This window comes from Prionailurus viverrinus, chromosome C2, assembly GCF_022837055.1.
Source record: "Prionailurus viverrinus isolate Anna chromosome C2, UM_Priviv_1.0, whole genome shotgun sequence".
Lineage (NCBI taxonomy): Eukaryota > Metazoa > Chordata > Mammalia > Carnivora > Felidae > Prionailurus > Prionailurus viverrinus.
The window spans coordinates 54,011,135-54,037,745 of NC_062569.1; the positions used below are offsets into that span (position 1 = coordinate 54,011,135).

The 26,611-nt window shown below is 40.3% G+C and overlaps 1 long non-coding RNA gene across 1 annotated transcript in view; it reads right to left on the reverse strand.

The window, feature by feature from the left end:
- Positions 1 to 5,767: 5,767 nt before the first annotated feature.
- LOC125175190 (uncharacterized) overlaps positions 5,768 to 26,611 on the reverse strand; it is a 30,810-nt gene continuing 9,966 nt past the window's right edge. Inside the window, exons 2-3 of the long non-coding RNA XR_007155686.1 lie at positions 23,640 to 23,749; positions 5,768 to 6,210 (exon numbers count right to left, since the gene is read on the reverse strand). This is a non-coding gene — a long non-coding RNA (uncharacterized LOC125175190). The remainder of the gene's footprint in view (positions 6,211 to 23,639; positions 23,750 to 26,611) is intronic.

The following is a 26,611-nucleotide window of genomic DNA, read 5'->3' on the forward strand; positions in this document are numbered from 1 at the left end:
TCTCTTACATATGACACCCAGTGCTCATACAAAAAGTAAACTTCAATATCTTAAGCTAAAGGACAGCTGCAACATAAAGTAGAGTGGTGGGGTGTGGGTTTCTGGCCCCTGGAGATCCCTAGAACTACACTCATAGTGTTTCTTGGTCTTTCTCTCTGTGTGGACACTCTACAGGCTATGCTCACTATGTGACTACCCAAGATATTCCAGTGACCCAAATCCTGGATTTGAAAAAGGTCCAACAAAGGAAGTAATTGAAAAATTAAAAGTAGAAGGTTAAATCAGAAAAGGCTACATACTGTATGGTTCCAACTCTATGACATTCTGGAAAGGGCAAGACTCTGGAGACAATAAAAAGATCCATGGTTTCCAGGGGTTGGGGGCAAGGGAGAGATGAACAGGCAGAGCACAGAGGGTGTTTAGGGTAGTGAAACTACTGGGTATTACACTGTAATGATGAATAGATGTCATTATGCATTTGTCCAAACCCACTGAATGTTCAACACCAAGAGTGAATCCTAATGTAAACTATGGACTCTGGGTGATAACAATGTGTCAGTGTAGGTTCACTGATGTTAACAAATGTACCATTCTGGTGTGGGATGTTGACAGTGGAAGAAAAAAGACATGTGGGGACAAGGGGTCACTATACTTTCTACTCAATTTTTCTATGATTCTAAAACTGTTTTAAGAAGTCTAAAAAAACCTAAAAAATAAAAATTTTTAAAGTAGGATATTAGTCTAGACCCATAGATTGTATAGAAGAGAGGCAGACAGCAAAAGAGGAGACCACAGATCGAAGGAGGGCCTACTTCCAACACCAGAATCCTTGATGCCTGTGCAGTGAGGAGTCAAGATGGCATGTCATCAGCAGCAAAGTCTACTTCAGAGCTATTTGTTTTCTGCCCAGCCTTGGGCTCCATACCGGTGGTACAGAAGTTATAGATGACTTCTCAGATCTACACTCCACTTAAGGAAACAACACAACACACAAGAAGACGAAGCAAGAGCAGCTAGTAGTAAAACCTAGGATGGTAAGGACTGCTGACGTGTGGTGGTGAAGTCAGGTGTGGACTGACTAGTAAGACAGGGCTGTGAGAACTAAGTGGCTGAAGGAGTGGCTAGATGATGCAGAATGCTGAAGAGTAGATAAAAGATAAAAGGTGCCGAATTGGGAGGGAGGAGTTGCTCTCTTGGTGGGGATGCAAGTGAAGGTATCTTAGAGAACTTGAACTCTGAGTGATGTTTGGAAAGGGTATTGCACGTGGATTTTCAAAGAACTAACTCTACTATGTATGAACTTGATCTTATTCTCCAAAAGCTCAGAAAATGGAGGGAGCTCCCAATGATGAAATGGAACCTAGATGTGCTCCTATGCCTATATAGAGAGACCAGCCTAGTGCTAAGTATCTGTTTTCTCAAGAGGACCTGGTGTGTGGAAGGTTTCCACACACCAGGTCCTCTACTCTCAGATCTGGGCAGCCTGTGGAGCCACCCATCTGACCCCAGTGAGGAGTGTCAGGGGCCAGCTGGGTGCTGGTGAGGCAGGGCTGGTTTGTGGACTGTGAGTACAGGGCCCAGGGCACTTAGAAGTCAGAATCCGTGGCCAGACAAACAATGCAAATGAAGGGGGAGGGGGCTACTAAGGGGAAGGCAAATCCATCTTGCAAATCCAGCAAGAAATAGAGACCCTCTGAGATGGGAAACTCGAAAGCTGAGACCTTTTTCTAATACATCACTCTTAAATGGGAAGAGGACTGCTAAGGTACAGCCCTTAAACTGTACTTCTTCTTTATACAGGTTTACCTGCAGAATGGGGATGACAATAGAGCTGCCTCAAAGGGTCCGTATGAGGAATGGGTGAATTCAAACACACACAGTTACTCAGAGCTACGCTGAGCACACAGTAAGTGCTTAATAAGGATTAGCTGCACCTCTTGTTACTAAACCTGGTCAGAAGCAGCAACAGCTCCTGGAAACAAAGTTGCCCGAGGACCCCACACAACACTCAGTGACAAATATGCTTCCTGACAGCGTGCTAGAAACTCTTTCAGAACGCATTCTGCCAAGCTGATTGCCTTTTCCTTTAGGGGTGGTGCATTCTGGCCAAGCCCCCAGGCTCCTGCCAGGGGCTGTCCTGCCTCACTATCTGTTTGGAAAGCCATGAGGGGGCTGTTCCCTCAGAGCACAGGCTGTGGGGACCATCCTGGGGCCATGCAGCCACCACAAGCCTTAACCCCCTCACATGTGGTGAACAAGGAAACGGGGCCTTCTTGCGTGGGGAGATGTGAGGAGATGTGACCCGAGAAAATCAAGCTGCCATTACCTCAGGCACAGCTGCCCCTGAAGCCTGTATTCATTTCCTCTGTTTATTGAAGGAGCGGTTCCCAGGGTTATCTTTAGAATTCACACTTCAAATGCTTTAGCAAGGAGAGAATTTTACTGATTGGTAAGGGGATGAAACGGGTTAGCACAGCTGTCATGGTCACAGAAAGAGGGGCATTGGTGTGCCAGTAGGACAGAGAAAGTTAGCATTTATTTATTTTTTTTAATATGCGTTTATTTTTGAGAGAGAGAGAGGAAGCAAGAGCGGGGGAGGGGCAGAGAGAGAGGGAGACACGATCTGAAGCAGGCTCCAGGCTCCCAGCTATCAGCACAGAGCCTGACGACGTGGGGCTGGAATTGGTGAACTGCAAGATCAGGACCTGAGCTGAAGTCAGAAGCTTGCTTAACTGACTGAGCTACCTAGGTACCCTGAGAAAGTTAACACTTAAAAAAAAAAACTGATGGCGTCTCCTGAGAATTTTCTCTTTCGCCTTACCAAAGCTGCTCGCCTTCTCACCATCCCTATTTTATGTGGCTGAAGGTGAAAGATTCAGAAGTGTTGGGAACCTCTTTCTTTTCTTCATAAAGACCCTCTCCCCACAACTCTTGTTGTGCTAGCATCTGTGTTCTACTCTGGCTCAGCTGGCTTCTAGACTCGAAAGCATCTGAGTGTTGGTCACTCATTCAGAAATATTATGAAAGACTTACCATGTGCCAGGCATTGTACTAGGCCCTGAGGGTGAAAAGAAAGAGAAGACAAATGGTCTGTGCTCTGGGGTCTCTGTCCACCTGGTGGGGTCACAACCACCAAAAAAAATAAAGGCAATGTAGTAAATTCTATACAGTGGGATAGTTATATTATTTTAAGACTTCACAGAGTATATATGAGAATCTATACCCATAACCCACCCCCTGATGAATGTCTTAGAGTTTACCCCTGTCACTTACCCCTGTCAGGGAGAGTTATGTTTTAATAAAAGTACTGAAAGACAGAAAGGCTTTCAAGACAAAATAGGAATTAATCTCATGGCAGACGCTCCTTGCTGATGAGATTGGGGGGATGAATTTTCTGATTCCACCTTCCTTAGACGGCAGCCCCAGAACCCAAGAATATAACTCAGCTGCCCCACCTTCATAAGTGTTTTATCAAAAGAATCATCTGTACTAATAAGTTTCTGTACGGAAAGGGGAAGGGTTGCCTGCTATTAAGAAACCCATATCTTTATACTAAGGACACATTTTCTCCCAAGAGTCAAACCCTTTTTCAGGGGAAGAAGACATCAGAAGTCTGTTGCTAATGCATCCTCATTTATCTGGTAAGAGATACTGATGGGTTCCTGGCCACAGAGGTGGGCTTGCCATGGGTCTGCCCTGCAGCGTCAGCTAAAATTAGGCTTTATCTCAGCTAGAAGGGTCTCCTTCTTTTGTGGAAAGCCATTTGGGATGAAAAGGGATAGAGTTATCTTTTGACAAGCCATTTCAGGCTAGAATGACTTCACTGGATGACCTCAACAGTAAGGAACAGGGGAAACACCCTACACGTTTTGAGCATCCTGGAAAGAGCTCCCCCCGCTTTGAGCTCTGCCCTGCCCACTGCCACTGACCATGGCCAAAATCGAGCCATACTGACCTGGGGGACTACCCCTGCTAGAAGCAGACACTTGCTTAAAAATAAACAAAACTGGAGAAAAAGAATTGGATCTGCAGATCAACAGACTATACGTAGGACACAGTATGAAGGAGTCCAAGAGAGAAGCCCAGGAGAAATAAAGAGACACAGAGAGTTAATGACCTACTTACAAATTCACCCCATAGAGCACAGACTATCTAACAGCCACCTCTGCCCAAGGCCTGATGAGTGACTGAAATACTAAGAGCTATAAAAAAGGAACGAGCCAAGAAGGAAAGCAATTCTGTGAGTCAGGGGCATCGGGGCCAAAGAAAGCTTACAGAGGACATGGGACGGTGTTGGGCCCCTGGAGCCCAGAGCAAAGTAAAGTAAAGCAATCTCAGAACCAACAACAGTAACTCAAATGACATTTTCAGGTATCTGAGTCAGGAATTTGAATTGTACACATGAGTGCACTAACTTACTGAAGCTTGAGCTAGTTCATGTAGTAATTTTTATTAAACTATGAATTGCCTTAAACTGAAAAGATTTGACTTTATAGAGTGACCAAATCAACTCAAATGGAAATAAACCAACCACATTTTTTTAATATGACCAATAAAAATTAAAATGAAGACATTCATTCATTCATTCATTCATTCCTTCAACAAACACTGAAGGCTGGCTGTGCCAGCCAACATTCTAGGAGAATAAGACATAGAAGGTCCTTGCCTTTGGAGCTTACTGTTTGGTAGAGGAAAGACAAACAATAAAACAGATTGAATAAACAAGGAAATATCAGGAAATTATAAGATGAAAATAAAATTACAAAAAGTAATTTTCTAGAACCACTAATTCAGATTGGGTGATCAGAGAAGGATTCTCTGGGGGAAGTGACACTTGATAAGAAATGGAAATGATGAGAAGGATCTGGAAAGGCAAAGACAGGGTCGTGGGATCATTCCAGGCAAAAAAAAAAATAAGGGTGAAGGACCTAGGTAGAAGTATTTAATGTGTTCAACAAACCGAAAGAGAACAAGGACTGTAAAGTGGTGGGCAGGAGGAAGGTGGTACAAAATCAGTGAGGAAAGCTGGGAGGTCCATATCCTGGAAGGCCAGGGTAAGGGGCTTGGACTTTGGTCTAAGTGTGATGAGAAGCCATAGGTGTTTCAGCTGCTGTATGGAAAATGGGCTGTACACAGTGAGAGGGGGAGGCAAGGAGACCACATCAGGGGCCATAGCAGTAGCGTGGTAAGAGATGGAGATGGCTTGGGCTAGGCATGCATGCCAGCTGACCCAAATCTCAAATTTTTCCATTGCCTTCATGGGAAAGCATCAGCAAGCTGTTCTTAAGTTACATGTGATTGAAAAACAAAACTGAATTCTCCGAATAAGATTCAATCAAACCATGTAGGAATGCTCTTTTCCAACAGGTCATGTGAGAGTTTAGTTAGTTTCAAACAAAAGAATAGACCAAACACCCCCGCCCCCCCCCTTTTTTTTAAGACGATGGGCTTTCTTTCTTTTTTTTAAAGTTTATTTATTTATTTTGAGAGAGCGAGAGAGAGTGAGCAGGGGAGAGACAGAGAGAGAAGGATAGAAAGACAATCCCAAGCAGGCTCCGCATTGCCAGCGTGGAGCCTGATGTGGGGCTCAAACCCACAAACCATGAGATCATGACCTGAGCCAAAACCAAGAGCTGGATGCGTAACTGACTGAGCCTCCCAGCTGCCCCACACCCCTTTTTAAAAAAATATTTATTTATTTATTTATTTATTTATTTATTTATTTTGAGAGAAACATATGGGGGTGCAGAGAGAGGGTAGGAGAGAGAATCCCAAGCAGGCTCCGCACTGTCAGTGCAGAGCCCAGCATGGGGCTTGAACTCATGAACGGTGAGATCATGACCTGAGCTGAAATCAAGAGTTGGATGCTTAACCAACTGAGCCCTGTCCTTGAATCTTTAATAGCCTTGGAATTTGGTGAGAAGATGAGTTTGAACTAGCTAGACTGGGTCTTGGACATCAGAGACTGAAAGGAAGTTGGGCTGACATGCTGGAGAGGAGGCAACACCCCTGCATCGCCAGCTACCTAAATTAGCAGTGGTCTGTCCTTCTGTGTGATTATTCCTGTGGAAACTCAGTTTGTCTTCAAAGTTTTGTCTTCATAGAAAGTAAGGTTGGAGAACAGGAGATGGGATTTCGACATGAATCTCCTCTGGTACCTTCCAAGCTCTTCAGCAAATCACATACCAGTCTAAAACTGGTTCTTCTTGGCTGGGTGGGAGAAGAAAGAGATTTCATGAGTCACCATGTGCACAGAATATTACATAATGTTCTACAAGGTACAGAGAAAGTGTAAAAGGCGTATTATCATTTACCAGATGCCAACCGTGTTTATATAACTTGATTTTCTTGGTTAGTGATCTCCATTTTGTAAATTAGCTCAAACCAATAAATCAAACTCCATTTTGTGCTATAAGAAGGCTACAGATTAGGCTAGCAAGCCCTGTGTGGGGCTCTTTTTAAAGAATAAGAGAGTCGAAGTTGTGTTCTTAATGCCCATTTTATATGCATGACTTGAGTTGAGTTCCTTATGCATAATTCATGTGGTCATTTACAGGCTTTTTCATGACTCCTCCATTAAGAGTTAACTAACAAAGGATGTTATCAGCCATGGCAACCAAGATATTATGCAAATCTGTCTCTGAACCAACAGCAAAGGGGGTAGAATGATTAATTAAAAAGATAGAGGAGGAAAGAGGGGTACACATCCCTCTTGATGTTCCTCATCATTTATTGATGTCTTTAACTGAAAATAATTTTGAAGGGTAAATATGTGTTTATGCATTTCCTTTGGGTGTGAGGGCACTGCTTGACCCTGTGAGCAACCATTGGAATGAATGCAAAACTGCTGATTTCATTCATTTCATTTCCTCTCCCTCCAAGGAATAGCATCACGAGAAGGTGGATTTGGTATTAGGTGACACCAGATTCTTGTCCCTTTAGCCCATTAAACTAACCGAGTCACTTATTTTAACAACTCTGTTTCTCACATATGCAGTATAGATAAAAATACTTGTCCCTATTTATTTACTTGGTACAGGGTGGGAGGGGACTCAACAAGGGTATGAATAGGAGAAGGCAGCAATCATTGGGAGTCAGCTGGAAGCTGGGCTACCAGATGTCAGAAGCAGAGACCAAGAGAGGTGATTTTCCCAGAGTCGTTGGGGTGATAGAGAACCAAGTCAAAGCAAAGATCCAGCCAAGTATTCCCACAACAAAGCTCCTGACATAGCTGCTGCTCGCTGAATTGCCAGAGGGACACAAAGTAGGATCCTCTAACTTGCCAACTGAGCCTTTGAAAATTTTCATTTCCAAAAACTGGTTACAAAAGCAGTAATGGGATCTGACGCATGAATAGTTAAAAGGTTTACCTTTTACCTGAAGAACAGATGTTTCCATCAAGCACAGCTGGAAAGTAAGGTTGAATCAAGAAGCAAGTTAGTCTTTCTCTCTCCCTCCCTCTTGCTCCCCCCACCACACCCCCACCACCTCTCTCTCTCAGGCTTTCACACTGATTGAGATAAGGTCAGGGCTCCTGTCCAGGAGAATCTTCCAGAGAGAGTGAGGGAAGCCATCAAAGGTCTTTCTGGATTCTATAAACAGTCCTAGAGTAACAGAATCTCTATGACAAGGCAGCAGCTACATTTCTCTGTGAGCTGCTTGGCTTTATTTCCTTTATTTCCTACACCTGAGAACTAAAGTTACATTTTCCTGTATCCCAACTATTTGCTTTTCAGTATATTCTATTTTAATATTAGGGTGTAATTACATTCTAATCCCACATTACAAAGAATTTGTGGATTGTTCTGATTCAGCTGTGAAGTAGACAGCACTTTGTTACCATTCTAAAATAACCTCTGTTATTTTTTGATTATACGAATAATTTATATTTATTGCATAAATGTTAGAAAACAAAGAAAAGTCTGAAGAAAGAATTAAAAATTCCCTGTCAGTATTTGATGTGTTTTTGAGGAATTTTTTCTTCTGTATATATGTGAACACAGCTGTAGTTTACAACATTAAAAACATGGTCTATTTCCCCATCGGAAAAGCTATGCCTCTGATCTGGATTTCCACATTTCACCCCAGAGGCCACAAATGATGTGCTATAAAACAGAGCTACAACTACAAACTTCTATAACCATTTAAAATTAGTCTTTTAAGGGGCACTTGGGTGGCTGTCGGTTAAGCCTGCAACTTCAGCTCAGGTCATGATCTCATGGTTCATGAGTCCGAGCTCCGTGTCAGGCTCCGTGCTGACAGCTCACAGCCTGGGGCTTGCTTTGGATTCTGTGCCTTCCTCTCTCTCTGCCCCCTCTCCCATTTGTGTGCTCGCTCGCTCTCTCTCTCAAAATTAAATAATTTTTAAAAAGGTTTTTAATAAAAAAATGAAATTAGTCTTTTGAAATGAATAATGCTCATAATTCCTGCCAATATCCCAGATTGCAATGAAGTCACAGAGGCTCCAAGCCACTGAATACCACTGCTAATGTTTTCAAGAGGTGATCATTCTTGGAACTAAGAGTTCCCTTCTTAACCTTCTAGGAAGAGTACTCCAGGATCACCAGAACAATGGATTTTCAGGGTTTTGCTATTTCCTAGCAAAGCTGGTGCCCACAGCCCCAGTCTCCAAGTCTGACCAGTTATTGGGCTGATATCATTGGGGTCTTTGCCTTTCCCCTCTGGAAACTAGAGCCCAGTCGATACCATAATTCCTCATACCCTTAAACCATAGTACAAAAGGCAAACCTCTCCAGGTTTCTTATATATCACATTTTCTTAATTTTGTTTCCCTTAAACCTTCCTTCTCATCTTCTTCCACTGTGATTTTTTTTTCTAAGAAAACTTCCTACCATTCTCCCTGGAATCCTCATTCCATGTAAAGAAACCTCCAAACCCCTTATTTTTAATAATATCATAGATTATTTGGAACAACTTCCTGCTATAAACAACTAAAAAAGAGCTGAATTTACTGAAGTGAAGTCTTCCTGAAAAAATCAAAGAGCTAAGAAGGCATCAAGGAATTATAAAACTAAAGAGAAAAGGATAACCCAGTGAGTTCAATAAGCAGAAAGGTTACTGAGAGCCTGTGTCCATTTTGAAAAGTTTAAACCTTGATTTCAATGGCCTGGTGGTAAAGGGAACATTTACCAATCCCTGAACCTGGGCAAGTCAGAGGGTCTAACAGGAGACACATGGGCAGGTTCTATGTAAGCTAAGACTTCCAAGGAAGCCTCAGAGTGAGGCTAAACTGGTTTACCCTGGGAACATCAATCCTTAAATCTGATAAGATGGTCCTAGATTATTAGTGGCCCAAGACCCCAAGCAGAAGCAAAGAACATTCTTTTTGTAGAATCCATCGTAGGCTTTGAGTTGTTATTACAATTTTTTTCAACTACAATTACATGCACACAATCATAACTAACAACCCCACAGCAATAAATAAAAACTCACATGTACAACTTCAGACATAGAAAGTATCAGGTAAAGACTATAACGTAATTATGTTTGTGTTTAAAATTATGAAAGACATGCTTGAATATATCTGCTTGAAGATGAAATAAAATCATAAAAGTAATATAACATATTTGGAAAAGAACCAAATAGAACTTCTGTGAAAGAAAAAGGCAGTAACAAATAAAAATTCCGTGGATGGTTTTTTAATGCAGCATAGAAAGACACACACACACACACACACACACACACACACAAATGGAAATCATAGAAGAAAAGGTAAGGAATATAGAGGACATAACGAGAAGGTCTAACATGTATTTAGTTGGTGTCAGAAGAAGCTAGATATTATGGAGCCAAGATAATATCTGAAAAGATAATGGCTGAAAATGTTCCAGAATCTGTGAAAGATGCCAATCCAAAAATTCAAGAATCACAATATTTAGCAATATAGCTAAAAATGGTAGACACATTATAGTGAGAGTCCAGAAAACTAGAGACAAAGATAAATAAAACCTTAAAAACATCCAGAGGCAAAAAGGTATTAACTTCAGAGGAGCATCAATTAAACTGTCAATTTCTCAACAGCAATAATGGAAACCAGAAAACAATGTAGTCCTATCTCCAAAGAGCTGAAAGATTACTTGCCACTTGAATTTTACAACCCAAAAATATATCATAAAAGAAAGATGAAATAAAAACATTCCAGATTAACAAAAACCAAGAGATGCCACTGCCATCACATTCACGTGAGAGGAAATTCTAAAGGATATGCTTTGCACAGGAGGACAATGACTGCAAATAAAAAGTCTGAGCTACAAGAGAGAGAAAAGTAAAGAAAGTAGTAAAGTGCATATATAAAGCTAAATGAACACTGATAGCATAAAATAATAGCAATGTCTTAATATTTTAAAATATAGAGAATTATGGGCACCTGGGTGGCTCAGTAGGTTAAGCATCCAAATTCAGCTGAGGTCATGATCTCTTGGTTTGTGGGTTCGAGCCCCATGTCAGGCTCTGTGCTGACAGCTCAGAGCCTGGATCCTGCTTCGGATTCTGTGTCTCCCTCTCTCTTCCCCTCCCCTGCTCACACTCTGTCTCTCTCTCTCTCAAAAAATAAATAAACATTAAAAAAATTTTTTTTAAATATAGTTTTAAAATATTTCAAAATGGTAGCAAATTGGTTAGGAAAGCAGTAAATGGAATTAGAATTATAAAAATGTGATTAGAATCCTAATTGTTTTTATTGTCCTCTGAGAGGACTTTGATACATTACGGATATAAATTGGCATATCTCAAGTAATCTCTAACATCCAAACAAGTAGAAAGGAAAAGTGGAATGAAAAAAGTAATACTTAATAACTGCAAAGGAAATAAAGGAAGAAATGACTCCAAAAGTCACTACAGTAGTTAATTCCAGGGTTTGAGGGAAAGGGACGTGATGAGGAGGGAACACCGAATAGAGTATTTCTAGACTACTGCTGATGATCTGTTTCTGCAACAGGTTGGTTGGTTACATGGACATATGCCTTACAATCATGTATTATACCATACATTTAGGTTTCCTCCCCTGTTAGAGCCTTTGTTGCTACTTCCAGAGCATAACTCTATTATTTTTCACTAAAATTCGTGCCATGTAGATCAGCCGCCCACTATCCTTCTTGATTTCTGCACACACACATCCCCACCTTGGTGCAATAATTGAAGAAATTGGCCCTGACTCCCAGCTTTCCCTCTGACCTTCTCACACCGCCGTCATGAGTGACTTCAACATCTACGTAGCCAATTCAGCTCACAACATGCCCTTCAATTGTGGATGCCACCCCCATCCCCACTTGCAACACTCATTGCTCTGATCTTAACAACCCCATCCCATGGCCATATCCTGGACCTGGAAATGCTTTTTTAAATATTTTATCTTATTTTTAAAGCATAAAAGCAATACAAACTCACTATAAAATAAGCAATGTAAATGCTATTAACTTTTTTTTTAAAGAAAGAGACAAAAAGAAAATTAAAATCACTCATGATCCCACCCTCCAGAAATAACAGAGCACGGCTGTGCATGTCTGCCCCTAGGTGTTTGGGTGCCTAAGAGAAAGGCGACCTGTTTCTCACAGGATGGGTCTGTCCTCTCAACTAAACCATGTGCTTGTCTGCATTGTGTGGGAATGTCTCTTGTCAGTTGACTGTCAACAGTTAACGGAGTTCTGTTCTGGACACATGTGAGCCATCACTTTGACCTTAGCAAGCTGCTCCTCTCTCTGGGTTATAGTTCCTTTTCTGTAGAACAAGAGCATTGAACTTGATGCTTTCTAAGGTCTTCATTTTCCTAAGACTTCCCTAAAAGTGAAACTTGAGGGGACATCCAACCTCAGAAAGCATCTACAGTGTCAGCCTCCGCAGCTGGGCTGAGCGTATGTATCATTAGAGCAAAAGGCCCAACCTGACAAACTGTTATCATCCAGAAGACCCGCTGTACAAATCCATGGCCCTGGCGGTATTACCGTGCATTTTTAATCAGCGGCTATTCTGATGAACAACATTTCCCCATTTCTATTTTCTGCACTCCCTTGACACCTCCATTTCCATTTTCAAAGGATATGGAAACAGCTCGCTTCACTTCAGATGTCAGTGTTTATTAACACCAGGGCAGGGAAGATGTGCATCTGAACCAGCAGAGATTAAATAATTGAGACGGACATAAAAGCTTTTTATGTTGATGTTCTTACATATCATTTATTGACAATACAATCCTGTTTAATGCTTTCCAGTTCCATTTCGGGGTCTGTCAGGAGCATTCTGGGACATTGTTCACAAACCATTTTATACTGATTCCTTGGCAAGCAAATGAAAAATCTTTGGAGGGTAGCGAGCTAACGGTGGCCATAACAGGAGAATTCAGTCTGTGATTCTGTGTTTGGTGTCCAAAGGGCCTGTGCTCCCCTAAGCCCTTGGTTCAGACAACTCCCAGGCGCTGTGCCTGAGTGAAGTCTGATCATCACCCCACCCCTTACTGAGGCCCTCCTGCTCACTCATTTTTCTTACTTGCAGATTACATGAATGATTGGCAAAATTCAGGACTCTGATGGAACTCACAAGCAGGTGAGACAGACACACACCTTGGTCTATGGGAGCATAGGATCAAAACCAGACATCACGACTTGGTGAATAAATGGAAGATTACAAACAGAATACTAAAATCCCAAACAAATGTAGAAGCAGTGTTTACATGGTATATCCAGTCTAGGGTCAAGTACATCTGAGCATAAAAAGAGATCAGGAGCTGAGAGAAATACCAGATGTGTGTACCCACAATCAGAGAACAGTTACCCACAGCAACATACCCCCACACTGAATATTTAGTATAGAAATATATTCAAAATGGTTGTAGCAGCATTCTCATATTTAATATCAAGTTTCTTCACATTTAATGAAAGAATATGTAACACAGTAATTAAGGACTCAGGTTCTGTAATCAAGCATATCTGAGTTCAACTCTTGCTTTCATGAACTCTATTTTTCTCTAGCCAAATGGGAATAATAATAAGATCCCCTTCCTAAGATAGTTGCAAAAAAAATTAATGAAAAGATGTACATAAAGTACTGAATATCCAGGGAACTCAGTCATGATAATCTATTGTCACTGGTTATAGGTGAGTTCCTTTTTGGTTACTTGAGATCAGTGATTAGAGATGGAGTCAGTTTCCTTACATCTCTACCAATATCAGCAAATATATTGACAAGATCAGTTCCAATACTTGTGATTATGATTTTTTTAATTCCACCTGTCTTCATCTTTACTTATTTACTTTTTGTCCTGTGATGTAAAGGATGAGGTTTTTTGGTAATTTTATATATTTGAAAGCCCCTGTAGAAATTTAAATGAATTTAAATGGTTGTATTCTTTTCTTTAGATCTGCATTTCTGAAGCAGATAGCACATAGTATTTCTTTAGAACAATAATTTGTCACATGTTGAAATTATTCTTTAAAAGTATAAACTCCTATACAATTATTAGGGGCTATTTTAAATAAGTCTTTTTTTTTTCTGTCAATAATTCTATGTATGTAAGGATTTAAAACTAACGCAGTAAAATTCATGGTCCAAAAGGGCTGTCAATCTTCAGGTAGCCCTAAGGACATGGCACGCTGTTGGTGCTTAATAATGATGTATCCTAATCATTAACATAGACTCTTTCTTTGTTTTTAGAGTTTTATAGAAAATCTTGTATAGAAGATGTGCCAACTTTTGGGGATAGTTGTGCAAAGGGCTTGAATGTGGAAGCCACAGACGTTCACAGTGTCCTCGCTGAGGTCCCTGTACACCAAGTAGATTGCAGAAGATTCCAAGATTGGTTAATTCAGTGGTGGATCACCAAGGACCAAGATTCTATATTTCTACTCTGCTATATATCTCCACTGGGTCACATTGATCCTCAAGCTGTTTGCCTTTCTGGTAACTTCCCATCCAGACATAAGGGTGCCCAAAGGAAGAAGAGAGGTCTGGCTTACTCATTATGTTCTAACTTCCTTCTATGGGAAGAAAAGGATGTTGCTTTCTTTTCCCACCATATACATGCCCTTTCCTAGCCCTCCATTCTCCCAGTAGTTACATCACAATTTTGTCAGAGATATATTCAGTGTTTACATTCTCGTGACTATTTACACATTATTCAGACTGAGTCAGATGTTACCTTATGAGTTATAGTTTCTTTCTTGTACAACTTTGTGTCTCCCCTAGAGTTAACAACTACCTACTTCTATTTACTTATTTTTTTTACATTTATTTATTTTTGAGAGACAGAGAGAGACAGAGTGTGAGCAGGAGAGGGGCAGAGAGAGAGGCAGACACAGAATCAGAAGCAGGCTCCAGGCTCTGAGCTGTCAGCACAGAGCCCAACACAGGGCTCGAACCCATGAACCGTAGGATCATGACCTGAGCTGAAGTTGGATGCTTAACCGACTGAGCCACCCAGGTGCCCCTGTTTACTTATTTTGAACATACTTAACTACTGATTCAACCAAAAAGTCTCCATTAATCATCTAAATTCCTCTCAAGATGTTTAGAAACATTAGAAATGCATCAAATCATATTCCTAAAGAATTTTCTCTTGGAGACTTCTGACCTGTTCTAATCAGAGCTAGCTGCCATTTGGGGATCCTTGTTTAACATCATCCTAAGATGTTCTTTTTCCATCTCTTGTTTCTCCAATTCTCTTTTTTTGGTGTACTATTTAGTTTTTGTGGTAATCTCCCTTAAAAAAAAAAAGGAATGAATCAGAGGTAATTTTATGAGATCCTGAAAATGTCTTTTTCTTATCTTCATTTGTTTGATAGCTCTGTGGGTATAAAATTACTGATTGCAAAACATTTTGCTTCTGATATTTTGAGGACATCTCTCCACTTTCTTTTAGCTTCCAGTTTTGCTGTTGAAAAATCCAGAGCTGTTCGGATTCATCATCCTTTTTTACATAATCTGTTTTCTTTTCTCTTTCGAAACTTGTAGGATCATATCTATGACCCCTGTGTTATGAAATTTAATGAGACTATGCCTTGATGTGAGTCTGTTTTCATCTATGTTGACAGCCACTTGGTGGGCTCTCTTTCCTTTAGTTCTAGAAAATTTGGTTGAACCATTTCTTTGTTGATTTTTTTCACTTCCACATTATAAAACTATTTTTATTTTTTTTAATTTTTTTTTTCAACGTTTATTTATTTTTTGGGACAGAGAGAGACAGAGCATGAACGGGCGAGGGGCAGAGAGAGAGGGAGACACAGAATCGGAAACAGGCTCCAGGCTCTGAGCCATCAGCCCAGAGCTTGACGCGGGGCTCGAACTCACGGACCGCGAGATCGTGACCTGGCTGAAGTCGGATGCTCAACCGACTACACCACCCAGGCGCCCCTTCAGTTCCACATTATAAAACTATTTTTAATTGCTAATGCCATGAGCAAAAAAGATAAATTTTTAAATGTTCAACTTTCACTTCTTTGGTTACTAGTGATGTTGAGTATATTTTCATACTATGCCTACTATTTTTATTTCCTACATTAATTATCTTTTTGTGCCCTTTGTTTATTGCACTCCCTTTCTTTCCAGCAGGACTTTATCTACTTATAGGTAAATGATTCTTCAGCCATTATAAAGGTATAAAGAACAAGAAAAAACACAGAAAGAGAATTGGTATGGTCCCACCACCCAAAAATAGCCCAGCCACAGTAGATAATTTGGTGTTTTCTTCCATCTTCCTTTCCTTTTTGTTCTAAGCATATGATTGTGGACGATGTTGCTTTCTGACAAAGCTGTGATCATTCTTTTTTCTTTTTTTTAATGTTTATTTTATTTGAGAGAGCACTCAAATGCTCACATGTCAGTGAGGGAGGGGCAGACAGAGAGAGGAACAGAGGATCTGAAGTGAGCTCTGCACCGACAGCAGAGAGCCCCATGCGGGGCTTGAATTCACCAACCAAACTGTGAGATTGTGACCAGGGCTGAAGTCAGGTGCTTAGCCATCTGAGCCACCCAGGTGCCCCATGTTGTGATCATTCTGTTTGTACAATTCTGTGCTCTACAATCCTACTTTTATTTTTAAACCTCTAAAGAAGACACTTTGAAATGTGTGAGTCACTCAATTCTTTTTTTAAACTTTTTATCAAAGAGTTCTCTCCTATAAAATCCTAATTTTCACTATGCCCACTTGCTCTGAAATCAAAGCAGGGAAAGGGCTGTACCTCTGGAAACATGTGTAATTGGAAAATTTAAAAATAGTTCTGTGACAGGGTCTGGGTGGCTCAGTTGGTTGAGCATCCAACTCTTGATTTCGGCTTAGATCATGATCTCTGGTTTGTGAGTTTGAGTCCCATGTCGGGCTCTGTGCAAACATGCAGAGCCCGCTTGGGATTCTCTCTCTTCCTCTGTCTCTCTGTTCCTCCCCTGCTCATGCGTGCTCCCTCTCTCAAAATAAATAAAAACGTTAAAAAAATAATTCTGTGATGAAAACGAGTGAGTTTAAGATAAGGATTGTGAATCTCTTAAGATTCCAAGCTCAGGAATTCCCCGCTCTTGGCAGATCCTTCCGATTTCTCTCTTTCTCTCAAGAACTGTACCTAGACCCTCTCTATTCTCTCCTTCTAAGCACTCAGGTCCTCATGCCATCTTTATTTCCTCACTGACCATTCTAGATCCTGGTGGCCTGGGTGGCCTCACCCCTGGACCTTATTGCCCCAAAGATTGTCACGACTCACTCCCGCACCTCCTTCCAGCCTTCACTGCCTGGTCACACACACTCCCACCCACCTCACGCCATACTCCCAATTCCTTATACTCTGTTCCATAGTTTTTGTTCCTAACCGCACAAACTTATTGTTTTTATTATTTACTCTGTATTCTCTATCCACCCCACTCCTGAAGTTAGAGTTCTTTGTTATGTTCACTAATGTACCCCCCAAATGACTAGAATAATGCCGGGCACACAGCATGTATCAATCAATAACTTATTAATTTTGTTGGATGAAAAAATGATTGCTCAAACAAACACTCCACCTGCCTTTACCATCCTGGCTTTCTCCCACATTCACTGTGTCAATTTCCAAACTGAAATTTTGGAATTTAAACTGAATTTAGCCAACACTCATTTTTTTCAGCTTCTGATGCTGTGGCTTCTGCTATTTTCAGGCTGCTGAGAGTCTGCCCAGTGGATCCACCACAGAATCATACTGCTGAAGCTCATATGTGCCTTTAATCATACCTAGCCATCTTTCTATTTATCTCCCTAGCAAATTCCACACTGTGATGTTCCAGAGCACCTTTTCCTTCTGAATTTGTATAGAGCCAGATTTTGTGGTCCACCTCTAGCCAATGTTCAAACTTGAGCAATTGTTTCCATTTCTGCAATAGTTTTTTTTTTTTCCAGCTCTTATTTTGTACCTACTCTTGTTGGCCTCATTCCCTCACCTACTTGTAACTTAGGCAATCTTGCTGAATTTTCAATCCGCTCACAAGCTGCTTTAAATCATTTTGTTTTAACAGACGGTTGTAAGCTTTTTTTTTTTTTATGTTCCTCCATGATTTTTAAAAGCTCTTTGCAGCTGAATGTTAATGGCTGCATTGTATTCCATTATATGATAATGTACTTAACCTATACTGATGTTCAACATAGATGTATTTTTCATTTATTTTGTTATCATAAAAACCTAGAGACATAAATCTTTATTTTACATTTCTTCAAATGCCTTATGGTAGATAACTAGATTTATTGGGGTCAAACTGTATAAATATTTTGAGATGTATAATAAATTTTGTCAAATTTATTTTCAGAAAAGCTGTACTGATATATGTTCTTAGGCACAGTGATTATTTCAGTATACTCTCGCCAATAAGAGGTGTTCTCATTTTATCATTATTTCCCAACTGGCTGGGCAAAAAAAAAAATGGTATTTTATTTTAACTATCTCTTTGGTCATTCATATCATATTTAACATTTTTTCACATATTTGTTAACTATACTTTACTTTTTACAAATTGCCTATGAATTTTTTTTTCTCATTCATCTATTGGAGGTATTCATGTTCTTAATCATTTTGTGTGTGCACTTGATAAATTTAGTGTAGGAATTATGTGTAACATCTAGCAGAAGTAATTTTCCAGTCTGACGATGGCCTTTTCATTCATTTTTGCCTTTTACATATGTACACGCTGTTTTTAAATCTTGTTAGAGCTATGTATCTTTGCCTTTGGGATCTTTGCATTTGCTTTTAACCTTAAAGAGTTTTCTCTGATCCAGAAATTTGATACTGTCTTCTGGTGTTTGTTTTTAACAGTTTAAGATTTAATAAAAGTTATTCTTTACATATTGGCACGTGTTCTCATATACATGTTTCCCCCAACTAACCAACCACTGATGTTCCAGTTTTGGAGTCTGAGCTGGACCGACAAATAACACCATTTCCCCCTTGTGAATTACAAACCACTTACTAGATGAAGATACAATTCTTACATATGGAGAACAAACAGAGGGTTGCTGGAGGGGTTTGGGGGGGGGATGGGGTAAATGGGTAAAGGACTAAAGAAATCTACTCCTGAAATCATTGTTGCACCATGTGCTAACTAACTTGGACGTAAATTATTTAAAAAAAAATGAATTAGAGAAAGAAAAAAGAGAGAGATGAAGATACAATGTGGGCAGATGTTGTCTTCTTATTTCTTTAAAGCTGATAAGAACATGTAATTTTAATTTTTTTTTTCAACGTTTATTTATTTTTGGGACAGAGAGAGACAGAGCATGAACGGGGGAGGGGCAGAGAGAGAGGGAGACACAGAATCGGAAACAGGCTCCAGGCTCTGAGCCATCAGCCCAGAGCCCGACGCGGGGCTCAAACTCACGGACCTCGAGATCTTGACCTGGCTGAAGTCGGACGCTTAACCGACTGTGCCACCCAGGCGCCCCAAGAACATGTAATTTTAGATAAACACCCAAATAGTCTGCTAATACACCTCCTCTCTGGAGTAAGCTGCCTCCCAACCAAGTCCTGATAGACCCTCAGCCAATGCCAGAAGTGCCGGAGAAGGAACTTCCTCACTAAGAGATGCCAGGACAGAGGGCAGACCTGCATCCTTCTCTGTGGGCCAGCCAGCTGAGCTAAATGAGGGAGGAGGGGCTTGAGCTGCAAGCACTCTTGTTTCTGGTTCTAAACTCATCCGTCAGGTATTTCCCTCCTCCTCCCCTAGAAAGGAGAAAGTGAGGGCTTGGGAGGAGAGCAGGCAATGTGACCCTAATTGATGACCCTGTACATAGAAACACACACTCAGGAAAACAGCTTCTCTCTATTCCCTCCTCCAACCCCACTCCCACCCCCCAACCAACATCTAGCACCACTCACTGGAGAACCCTTCACTGCTGTCCTGTTTTGTGATGCCATCTTTGTCATCATTCTGTGTGTCTGTGGGCTACTTCCGGCCTGTCCTGTTTCACTAAACTAACAGTAGAAACAAATTGATAACATTATTGTTCTTTTCTGTTGTCTTTTACTTTCTGGGAAAGCTGACCCCTCCTCACCACCCCTCTTCTTCTTTTTATTTTTTTCCTCAAAATGTATTAGTTATAGCGTCTGTTGTCCTCTAGATGCACTTGAGAATGATTTTGTCATATTCCAAAAATAACCCTATTGGGATTTTGATTGGAGTTATAACCAGAAAATTAATTTGGTAGGAATTGACATCTTTATATTATTCAGTCCTGCCATCCAAGAACATGGCATGGTTCTATTTATTGAAGCCTTCTTTTATATCTTGTAGTAAAATCTTGTCATTTATTCATATAAATCTTTCATATTTCTTGTTAAGTTATTCCTGGATATTTCATCTCTTTTGTTGCTATTGGGAATGCAGTATTTTTCCCATCATGTTCCCTCACTGGTTATGGTTAGTATATAGAAAATCTAGTAATTTTCAGATACTTATCTTTATATGTGTGTGCATATCTTTCATATATCAAGTCATTCTTTTCACTCTTTTATTAATAATGTCAATATTCCCCTGGGCCATACTCCCCAAATCCTCTCAGATCTCCTTCTTGCAAGGAGATCTCTCCTTGTTCTCTCTTCAGTCCTCACCATCCTTGACATCTTTGCTGACTACTCTCTTCCTATCTAAAAAGCTATTATTGGTGGTGGGGGTGGAGGTGGGGGGCTTGAGTGGCTCAGTTGGTTGAACACCTGGTTCTTTGCTGCAGTTCAGGTCATCATCTCAGGTCACGATCTCATGGCTGGTGGGTTCGAGCCCTGCATCAGGCTCTGTGCTGGCAGCATGGAGCCTGTTTGAGATTCTCTATCTCTGCCCCTCCCCTCCCCCCCCCCCCGTCTTTCTCTCTCAAAAATAAGTAAATAAATAAGCATTTTTTAAATAAAAATAAAAAGTTATTATCGGGGCTTCTGGGTGGCTCTGTCGGTTAAGCGTCCGACTCTTGATGTCAGCTCAGGTCATGATCTCACAGTTTGTGGAATTGAGCCCTGAGTCAGGCTCTGTGCTGACAGCATGGATCTTGTTTGGGATTCTTTCTCTCTCGATCTCTGCCCCTCCCCCACTGCACCTGTGGGCTTGCATTCTCTTGCTCTCTCTCTAAATAAACAGTTTTTTAATAAAACAAAAAATAAAAAGCTATTATTTATTTAGTGCCTCTTGTGAGTCAGGAATTGTGCTAAGTGTTTTATTTAGATTATTGTGTTCAGTCCTCATGATAGCCTTATTTTAGGTAGGTCTTTTTCTACTCATCTTACAGATGGGGAAACTGAGACTTAGAAAGATAAGCAAAATTCCCCACACAAGGTAAGTAAGGGGCAGTATTGGGCTTTCACATGTTCAAAACCTTTTCAATCCTCGGTTGTCCTTTATGACATTTTGTTAGCTTTGTTCTTTCTTCTCATCCTGTATCTCTGTTGTTTGTTTTTAAAATTGGGGAAATTTTCAGTCATGATTCTTTCAAATATTTTTTCTGAAGTTTCCTCTTTCCATCCTCTTTCTAGGACTCTGATGACACAAACGTTAGACCTTTTGGTATTCTCCCACGGAAGAAAAGGACTCTGCTCTTTCTACCCCCCTCCAAATGTTTTTTCTCTGTTGTTCAGATTGGATAATTTCTACTGATTTGTCTTCAAATGTACTGACTCTTTCTTCTGTTATCTGAGGCCTGCTATTCAGTCCATCTGGAGAGCTTTCTATTTTGGTTATTGTCTTTTTCAGTTCTAAAATTTCCATTGGTTCTTTTTATATCTTCTATTTCTTTGCTGAGTCTTTCTATCTTTCCATTCATTTCAGACTGCTTGCCTTTACTTCTTGGAGCATCTCTATACTCCCTATTTTAAAGTTATAATTCCAAAATCTGTGTCATCTCAGCAGTATTATCTATTACTTATCTTTTCTTCTGTGAGTTGACATTTTCTTGACTGTACTTTTGACATTCTACATGCATGCAATGAGACTTGGGGGTCATGCTTACATCCTAAGGGAAATTTTGATATTTTAGTTTTAGCAGGCAATTAACCTGGTTGGGTTCAGGCCAGAAGTTCCAACCAGTTTCTGTGGGTCATAGTTCTAACAAGAGTTCAGTTGCCAGTGTCTTTGCAGGGCTACTCAGATCTGTGCCCTTTGAGTGCTGTCCAGTGACCAGTGAGGGACCAGCATGGTGTCAGTCCACAGATCAGTTCTCATAGTCTGATAATCTGTTTAGGATCACACATATGCAGGTCAAAGGTCAGCCCAGGGGTTCATAAACAACTTGATGGGGTGGATTTCCTGAGCTTTTCTGTCTTGATGATCTTCTTGATACTTTTTAATTCCTGTAAGCTTCCCTTTTCAGTCTGGGTGTTTAGTTCCCGCTCCACTGTGTACTTCCCAAAACACCGTGCATGCGTTCCCAAACATGAAACGTGCACTCAATATGATAAGGCCAATTTTCGTGCCATGTCTCCTCCCTACCCCCAGACCAGTAACAGTCAGCAGGGGGATGCCTTGAGCTGATGAGCTTGCATCAGTTAGGCCACTCCTCAGGGGCTGAGGATGGGCTGGATATCTGACAAAAACAAAGTGCTATGAAGAACGGGGAAATGGCCATTGAGTAGACAATGAGTGGTGTCCATACACTGCTTCTTTCCTCCTTTTCTTCCTTACACCACTAAATGTCACCAACACCCTCCTAATCACTCAGGCTTTTAAAACTTTCGTGTTTTCTTCACTCCTGTGCCTCTCCTCCCCACCCACACCCCTGTGAACATCCAGTCAGGTGCTCAGCCTAAAGATGCTTCTTCACCAAAGCTTCACCAATGCTTCTTCTCTTTGATATTCTCTGTCTAGCCAATTTTAAAGCCTCTCTAATCTCCTTGCCCTCAGGTTCCTCAGTTAGCTTCCTTAGCATTATGATCAAGCCTCCCCCAATCTACCCTCTGCCTTTCCAGAAGTGTCTATTATGCATGCCCCCCAGGATCACACGATATCTCTCTGACCCCCTTCACCTCATCTACTACATTTGACTAACAATCAGTCCTTAAACATACCTTTCATTTTCTGCCTTTTGTTCCAATTGTGTCTTCCTTAAAGACCCTTTAACCCAATCACATTAGCCAAGGCTCAGTTAACATGCCGTGTTCTCCCTGAAGGCTCAGAGACCTTAGCAAGGTAGAAGTTGTCTCCCTTTCCCCTTAAGTTTTTTGGACATCTCTACTGTAGCTCTTGATCACGTTTGCCCTGAGTTCCACTGTTGTTTCCTTCACCAGGGCATCAGCTACTCAAGATACAAGACCATCTCTTATTCTCTTTTGTAGCCCCCACAGTGCCTGGCCCAATACCTCAGACACAGTAGATACTCAAGACATTATTGTTTCATTAGATTCAATTAAATGATCTTGACTCTTTAGCCCCTATTGTAACATACGTGGGGTCAATGCAATCCAGAAAAATAATTCTCCTTCTAATGGGCTTCCCTGGGTATCTTACTCAGAAAGGAATTTAATAAGAGAAATTATTCTCTCCCCAGCATAGTCTGAGTAATCACCTCTCTGCTACTGTACAGTTCCCTATACTTCTCATTTTATATCATTAATCACTGCTCAATTATTTGGTCAGTATCTATTCCCCCACCTCATACTTTGATATCATTCTTTGAAAGCAGATACTGATTGTTGTTTTTCTCCACTGTATGTCTGACACCAATTTCAGGTTTTCTGAAAGCACTCACAAATATTTATTCCTTGAATGGAGTTCAATAATTAAGATCTATTGAGAAGAGCCACACAGAGGTTTAAGTCCATTATACAGCATTGCAAATTTTGTTGATAAGAAACAAACTCAGAAGTCTAGATGCAACTGAACAACAGAGACTGATAAAACACCTTAAAGTATAGTCTGCCTTAATCAACACAATCTTGGACTTTTCCTCTCTCCATTCTCTTTTACCCTCTTTCTTAACTTCCCCAGGCTTTCATTCTTTCTTTTTCTGCTTTGTTCATACATGGGGATAGGCTGACAATTGTTTCATTTCAGTCTCATCTTATGACATGTGAACAGAGTTTTTAGCTTGTCATATGGCTGCATAGGTAAAGCTGGCACTTCTTAACCCCCTTGGTGTAGTTATGTGACTGAGTTCTGGTCAGTGGTATGCAAATAGAATGATGTATGCAACTTTGCGGTCATACCTTGAGGGAAAGAAGTATGCTCTCCCTTTCCACTTATCCCGTTCCCAACAGTTGAAATGCAGGTGTGATGGCTGGAGCTAGAATAGTCCTGTCCGCCCACAAGGTGGAAGCTGCATGTTAGGGTAGAACAAGAAGATGAAAGTAGCCTGGATCCCTAATCCCATGTAACCACCAAACCCACTTTGGCTATTTCCACCCACATTGTTAAGAAAGTGAGCTAGAGAAATGCCTATTTTATTTAAGCTGTTGCTACCTTTGTCTCTCAAATGACATCAATATTTACATCTTTAATAATACAATGCATGGACGGGTGCAGCCACTCTGGAAAACAGTATGGAGGTTCCTCAAAAAAGAACTACCCTATAATCAGCAATTGCACCACTAGGTATTTATCCAAAGGATACAAAAATGCTGATTTAAAGGGGCAGGCACATGCACTCCAATGTTATAGCAGCACTACTGACAATAGCCAATGTATGTAAAGAGCCCAAATGCCCATCGACTGATGAATGGATAAAGAAGATGTGGTATATATATACAATGGAATATTACTCGGTGATCAAAAAGAATGTAATCTTGTCATTTGCAACAATGCAGATGGAACTAGAGTGTATTATGCTAAACAAAATAAGTCAGTCAAAGAGACACAAATATCATATGATTTCACTTATATGTGGAATTTAAGAAACAAAATAGATGAGCATACGGGAAGGGAAGAAAAAATAAGATACAGAGAGGAGACAAACCATAAAAGACCTTTAAATACAGAGAACAAACTGAGGGTTGCTGGTGGGGTGTTGGGTGGGAGGATGGGCTAAACAGGTGATGAGCATTAAAGAGGGCACCTGTTGGGGTGAACACTGGGTGTTATATGCAAGTGAGGAATCATTAAATTATATTCCTGAAATCATTAATACACTATATGTTAACTAACTTGGATTTAAATTTTTAAAAAATTACAAAAAAAATAATAAAATAAAGTTCATGAGAAAAAAAAATACAATGCATGGCCATTTTTATGGCCATTTTTCCCAAAATAAAAAAAAAAAAGGATGAAGGTACTTTTTGAAAAATCCTACACCCATAGACCAAAGTTCTTGGCTATTTACCATGTGACAATACTTCCTTCATCTGGAGCTTATCTCAGGAAGAGAATGGCACAAGCTGTAGATATAAGATATCTCATTCTTTAAGGAAATGTATATTACCACAGGGAATTAATGCAAGCATAAGACACCTTGCAGGAAGCAACATGTCCATCAGTAGATGAATGAATAAAGATCTGGTGCTAAACACACACACACACACACACATGCACACACACAATGGTTTATTCAACCATAAAAAAAGAATGATACCTTGCCACTTGTGACAACATGGATGGACCCAGAGGGTATTATGCTAAGTGAAATAAGTCAGACAAGGACAAATACCACATAATTTCACTTGTATGTGGAATCTAAAAAGCAAGAGGAACAAACAAACAAACAAAAAGCAGAAACAGACCCATAAATACAGAGAACGAACTGATGGTTGCCAGAGGGGAGGAGGGTTGGGGGATAGGCAAAATGGATAAAGGGGAGTGGAGAGTACAGGCTTGCAGTTATGGAACGAATAAGTCACAGAAATGAAAGGTGCAGCATAGGGAATATAGTCAGTGGTACTGAAATAGAGTTGTACGGTGACAGACAGTAGCTACACTTGTGGTGAGCGTAGCATAATGTAGAGACTTGTTGAATCACTGTATTATACACATGAAACTAATGTAACATTGTGTGTCAACTATACTTCAGTAAAAAAATAAATTAAAATGTTGATAGCTTTAAGAAAAGACATTTTGCAAAATTTTTATAACTTGCTCTATGTCTTGAAAACTTACGGATGCTTGCTACCTTGTGATATCTCTATTAAAAAATAAAGTTGACCTTTCAGTATCTAAATAAGAAAGGAAAAGTTGTAATTGAATATCTACGGAGAATCATTGTGGTTATAAGTAAAGAGTTAGGAGTCTGTCCCCTTGGACTTTCGGGGCCAAAGAAAAAATCCAGCCATAACATTACTGATTACTACTTAATGTTACCTTGAGTGGATAGTAAAAAGGGTACTATTGAAAAAGTCTTTTGAATTATGTTTGTCTCTCAGGGTTCTGAATCTTTCATTTACTTCCCCCAACACAAAAAGAACTAAATACTTAATTTGTGGCCTAGCAAAGCAAGGGAAATTATTGGCTAGGAATCCCCCTAAAACACTTAGGGTGAGTACTGAGACAGTATGCATTTCATTAATTTAGTTGCTGAGAACTTTGATTGCTTACTGATATTTATGCAACTTTTCAAACTTATTAGTGATAACTTCATATTTTTTATGTAAAAGAAACAGTAGACTCAGCATTCTTAGATTTAACCTCATGGTTTCTATCCACAAAAAACTTGGAATGTGTATAGTATGACACAATCTTACACTTTGCTACATTTCATAGAAGAAACCATATCCTAGAATGATCCATTTGACAGGTTCACAATGGTCTGGGAATGTCAGGGTCTCAAATTCAGATTTATGACTATCCTCTCTCTTCAGCAGGAAGATTGCCTGGTTCAACAGACCTTGCTCATCAGAAATCTAGGTCAGGGTGGGGGTGGGGAGTTTGGGGGAGGGGCTTCCTTCTGTAGATACTAGAGTTTACAGTGCCTGAAAGACCAAGAGAAGAGATCATCTCCTTTCAAAACCTTTTTGTTAGTCCTTAATAATAGAGAGAAGCAACTTTTAGTTACTGATCTCTTTTCTTTACAAATAATTCTCTTGCTAAAGGAACAGACAAAATATTGCTAGTAGATATGCAGTTTGGAAGAAAGACTATCAATCATAAGATCTCAAATGAGCTAGGCCCTTTACAATGGCTTCCTGGATTAGAAAGTGTATTCACTGCTCTATTCAAACCTAGCACAGGGTCAGGTACACTGGAGGTGCTCAAC